The sequence below is a fragment of the Borostomias antarcticus genome (genome assembly GCF_949987555.1).
Source record: "Borostomias antarcticus genome assembly, chromosome: 22".
Lineage (NCBI taxonomy): Eukaryota > Metazoa > Chordata > Actinopteri > Stomiiformes > Stomiidae > Borostomias > Borostomias antarcticus.
Genome location: NC_140255.1, coordinates 16,109,143 through 16,114,983, shown reverse-complemented (window position 1 = coordinate 16,114,983; position 5,841 = coordinate 16,109,143). Strand labels below are relative to the sequence as shown.

Genomic DNA, 5,841 nt, shown 5'->3' with positions numbered 1-5,841 from the left:
CCTATTCCCCTAGCCTATCAGTCCTGTTCCCCTAGCCTATCAGTCCTGTTCCCCTGGCCTATCAGTCCTGTTCCCCTAGCCTATCAGTCCTGTTCCCCTGGACTATCAGTCCTGTTCCTCTGGCCTATCAGTCCTGTTCCCCTGGCCTATCAGTCCTGTTCCCCTGGCCTATCAGTCCTGTTCCCCTGGCCTATCAGTCCTGTTCCCCTGGCCTATCAGTCCTGTTCCCCTGGCCTATAAGTCCTGTTCCCCTGGCCTATCAGTCATGTTCCCCTGGCCTAGTTTGCAGTGACAAGTTAGTAGCTAGGACTAAGGTATCTCCTCTCCTTGATACACAAAATAATCTCTCATCTCCCCTACCTGTATATTATTATAAAGATGAATTTGTTTTTGTCCTCCCCTACTCTCCTCCCCCTCCATGTTCCAATACATGTAATCTAATATAATAACATTTTTTTCTTTCCCAACTTTGTAGGGATAACGTCGGACTACAATTCAAATCAGCCATTCAATCTACTAAAAAACTCCAGAGCTGACAATGTGAGTTTAGAGATAGAAACACATCTCCCTCTAAATCTAAGATAATTACATAGCTCTTGTCAGAACAAAGGATATTTCGCACACATCAATGTTGATGGCCTAATTTGCAATCATGCTATTTCAGCCATCATATGTATGGGTGCCTTGAGTACCCAGTACTCCACTCTCCCATTCATTAGTAATTAACTGTTGTACATTCAAAACTATGACATTGTGATATGAGTGCTTAGAATAATCACATGCAAACATCCTAATTTCTCTTACGTTTGTGTTTCAAGGCCTACCGGGAACTGGGTATACTGTCTTCTCTGCAAAAAGGCAGTAGATCAGTTACCACAACATCTGAGGACATGTTGCATGAATGGGTCAATGAAGAATTATATTGATGCAGAAGAGAAACGTGCGAGACATTCACAACATGCATGGCTGCAACGTGCAAGACTACTTGACTATCAAGAGCTAGCACCATTCCTAAAGGATGAAGCCGCAGGCATTGCTCTGACTGACTTGTTCACAAGAAAGGGATTTTGGCTCAAGAATGCTACATCAGCGGAACGAGTTGAAGAGAGGAGGTTGGTTGGTTCCAAGTAATTAAGTATTTTGATTGCTGTGTGGAATGGAATTGTTCTTGCTGTACAGTGTAAAGCCTTGTGCTTTTTAGTTCAGCACTTATCTTGCTTTTAATAAATGTGCCTTATACATAGAACATCTTTTCTTTCAGTCCTTCAGCACCAGTTAAACGCAAAGCTGAAAGCACCTGGGACAGTTTTCGAGAGGAGTTCCCTGTCACTCTGCATGGCAAGCCCCCTACAACACCAGAAATGGTCAAAAGTGGATTTCCGAGCAAATCAGAGAACCATATCTACTATGATAAATGGAATCACACACAACTCCAACAACGTGTGGAACATATCTTAAAGGAATTTGGTAAAGGTAAAGGATTTGGCCTGTATTGATCAACACAGTATCATGTAGTCTATAGGCTACTGTATAGAGTATGTTTGCGGTATATCTATCATTCTCTGTCACTTCCTCTCTCTCTCCAACTGAAATATCCTCCATGTTTATTACAGATGGACACAATTTCAGAATCAAACCCACAAAACGCAGAGTTGAAATGGCAATCGCCGCTGAGGGATGGGATAGCAACGTTCCAACTGCCACAGATGTTATCCAGGCTTTGGTCTCCCCAGAAGAACGCATCGCTAATAAGTACATCATGCACTCTGTCAATAGTTTAGAGATTGCAACACATCCCTCTCTCTACCTCTGAATTTAAGCTAATTACATAGCTCTTGTCAGAGCAAAGGATGACATTTGGTGCACACATCAATGTTGATGGCCTAATTTGCAATCATGCTAATTCAGCCATCATATGTATAGTGCCTTGAGTACCCAGTACTCCACCCCTCCATTCAGTAATAATTAACTGTTGTACATTCAAAACTACGACATTGTAATATGAGTGCTTAGAATAATCACATGCAAACATCCTAATTTCTCTTATGTTTCTGTCTATTCAAGGTCTACCGGGAACTGGGTATACTGTCTTCTCTGCAAAAAGGCAGTAGATCAGTTACCACAACATCTAAAGAGATGTTGCATGAATGGGTCAATGAAGAAAGATATTGATGCAGAAGAGAAACGTGCGAGACATTCACAACATGCATGGCTGCAACATGCAAGACTACTTGACTATCAAGAGCTAGCACCATTCCTAAAGGATGAAGCCTCAGGCATTGCTCTGACTGACATGTTCACAAGAAAGGGATTTTGGGTCAAGAATGCTCAGTCAGCTGAAAAAGTCGAAAAGAGGTTGGTTGGCTCCAAGTAAAGAACGCTCTTTAGATTCATATCAGTGCTTTTGTTTCATGTATGTAATTGTTTCTTTTCTGAATCACTCTTGTATGTTAGGTGTCATGGCAAAGGAGGCAAACCTAAGTACCAGGAGTTGCTCCACACTACAAAAACATATATCCATGATATGTGCCTAAGGCTGAAAAAGGGAGAACAGTTTGAACAAAAGAGACTGACAATATTTCGATACTACTGTGAGGCCATACTGGTGGTTGCACACAAAGTAAGGAAAACATCTATAGTTGGGTTTAAGGTAAATTGTTTCTCTCCACCAACCTCTATCTCTCTCTACACCCCCTCTTATTATATTTCTTTAAAACAAAGTATTTGCTGAAGTCTCACAAATGTATCCAATGTCTCCAGGTAAGGGAGTGGAATAACCGGAAGGCTGTGGGTGGCGGTGTGTTGATTCAAGAAAAGGGCTTCACACTCACAAGAGAACAGGAAGAGGTAAGCTACCGACATTGGAACATACATCCCTGAATATATTTTGTATTAAAGAATGCTGAGTTGATAAATGTCGTTTAATTTCCACAGTGGCTTGATTGCTACTTCACACACATCAGACCGTTGATTTTGAAGAAACAAGCTCAAGGAATTGATGACAAGGGCCATTTCTTCCTTGGGCAAACAGGAGCTCCAATTCTTAACCCGTCAGCGGATTTGAGACGTTTCTTGAATTTGTAAGAAAGTTAATTCACAGGCAGTTTCGCTCAAACAAAAATGCCATGTAAGCTTATCTCTATATAAACCTTTACATTTTCTTATCAATCTTTTTTTAACACAGATTTAAGAAGTCTACAGGGTCGACTGCACCAGCTGTGTCGATGGACGTGCCACAGGTTTCAACTAGTCAGAACAGGTAAGCGTCAATTTAAGTGGCCATCGAACATTGGCCGTGTCTGGATGTCCATACTACATACCGTATTGACCCGAATATAAGACGACCCTGATTATAAGGACCCATGCATACTCTGTGCATGCTAGAGCGAGCTACGCAAGCTCCTCAAGGCATAGAAACGTGTCATGCCAAAAATTGTAACTTAACGTGAGCGCAAGTGCTATTTCACACAAACCGATAGGGGCACTGACGTAGGCAGCGACCCCTGCGTGCTCAGTGTACCAGAATACTTGTGTAGAGCTCACATTCACAGTCGTATCAGCGTGGTTTGCGTAGAGTATGAATCAGGCCTTAGACAACCCCAGTTTTTCAAGACTCATTTCTTGAAAAATACTTTGAGAAGACCAAATCTTGTTTTTATGAAGAAAATTGTTCTATTGGAAATAATGATAATAAAAACATATTGAATAAGGTAGGCTGTTATTCTCTTTTAGTCCTTCAGCACCAGTTGAACGCAAAGCTGAAAGCATCTGGGACCGTTTTCGAGAGGAGTTCCCTGTCTCTGTGCATGGCAAACCCCCTACAACACAAGAAATGGTCAAAAGTGGATTTCCGAGCAAATCAGAGTACAGTTTCTATTATGATAAATGGAGGCACAAACAACTCGAACAACGCGTGCAACTTATCTTAAAGGAATTTGGTAAAGGTAAAGGATTTGGCCTGTATTGTAGACTACAGGCTACTGTAGAGTATGTTTTAGGGCATGTCTATCATTCTCTGTCTGAAACTTACTTCATCTCTCTCCAACTGAAATATCCTCCATGTTTATTACAGATGGGCATGATTTCAGAATCAAACCCACAAAAGGCAGAGTTGAAAGGGCAATCGCCGCAAAGGGATGGGATAGCAACGTTCCAACTGCGACAGATGTTATCCAGGCTTGGGTCTCCCCAGAAGAACGCATCACTGACAATAAGTCCATCATGCACTCTGTCAAAGAGCAGAGGTGGAAAGGCTTGGACCTGAAGGATTTTGGAGCACATGAAGGTGAGCAACTAAGTAATTTCAAGTCATTGCAACATGAAGTGATAAAGCTTTTTGATAACGGAACCCTAATCATCATATTCTTTTCTCTGAAGGTGTTATCGCAACCATGCCATTTTCCCAAGGAGATGTAGTTTGTGACTACCATGGAGAGCTCATCCCAGAAGCAGAGGGAAAGCAAAGGATCAAACAGCTACAAGACGAGATGGGATACATTTTTTTCTTCCAGGGACTTGGAGGCAACACATGCATTGATGCGCAAAAGTTCCCATGTGAGTGTCACCCAGACAATGACACCTTTGGGAGGAGGATGAACCACTCAAGCAAGAATGCCAACGTGAAACCGAAGGTGATTTTCATGAACTTTCCAAAAGGACCGTGTCAACATGTACTTTTCCTTGCATCCAGAGACATTAATGTGAATGAAGAACTGCTTTGGGACTATGGAGTGAATAGGCAGTCTTTTGAAGGTGAGGTCTTCTAAATCACTGAACAATAAATAGGAGGTTGTTTGATTTTAAGCTGCTAAGTTACCACCCCACATTTTGTATCCCCCTCTCCCCTCTGTTGTGCTGAAATGTTGTAGCTTAAGCAATATTGTGTTTTAATGTTGTTTTAAATGTAACCTGGTGAATTTCATGGGTAGCCTAATTGTCCATCGATTGCAATAATGTAAATTAATATTGGTAAGGATGTCTACACTGCATTGTTGTATATGACCTTAAGAAAAACAATTTTTCATATAAATATATTTCTTGTCTTTCTTAGATTAATTCAACACACCTCACCATTTCACTACCACCGCTTTGTCAGAATGTTATCAGATGTAGCCTACTTCACAGTGACTACATTCTCTAATACTCTACCCCCATCTGCTGGTTGAATAAGGACTGACTAGAGCCAAAGTGTCAAGGTACAATTGTGCAGGTTTCCTAAACCAGTGTTTTTCAACCTTTTTTGAGCTACGGCACATTTTTGACATTAAAAAAAATCCGACGGCACACCACCATCCCAAAACGAATAATTAACATGGAAAGATGTATATACAGTAACTGGTACACACGGTCAGATTTAGGCACTTTTATTAAATGGAGCGCATGAATATGAAACTTGCCACCATTTAGGCCTACACGTAAACAAAGAGCATTTAACATTTTTAATTTCATTAATTTATTTACAATGGCTCTGAGTTCAATTCTCCCTATAATTATGAATAGCCTACTATTATTACAAAACCTGAGTTTGATCATTATTTAGTCTTAAGTCTCTGAATTCGATTCTACTACTTATCTTACACAGGCTCGGAGCCTCGTTTCTTCTTACTCAGTGTGAAAGTAAGCCAAAAACTGTCCAAAGTTAAATCCGCATAGCGCAGTTTTAAACCGCGGTCCTGTCTCAGTTCAATTAGTTCTTCTTGCTCCTGCAAAGTCATGTTCTTTCCGAAAAGAACAGATGAGCTGTATGGGTTCATCACTCAGTCCAATGAGTCAGTGGAGGCTAAGGGGAAATAAAATGACATCTTCTCCTCGAGGCTTTCCAAATGTTCCCCTATTATCTCG

The 5,841-nt window shown here is 41.1% G+C and overlaps 1 long non-coding RNA gene across 1 annotated transcript; it reads left to right on the top strand.

Moving 5' to 3' along the window:
* Nucleotides 1–938: 938 nt before the first annotated feature.
* LOC311324067 lies at nucleotides 939–1,746 on the top strand. Its single transcript, XR_014630974.1, has 3 exons — nucleotides 939–1,112; nucleotides 1,262–1,473; nucleotides 1,614–1,746. It is a non-coding gene; the product is annotated as an uncharacterized lncRNA (long non-coding RNA).
* Nucleotides 1,747–5,841: the final 4,095 nt, after the last annotated feature.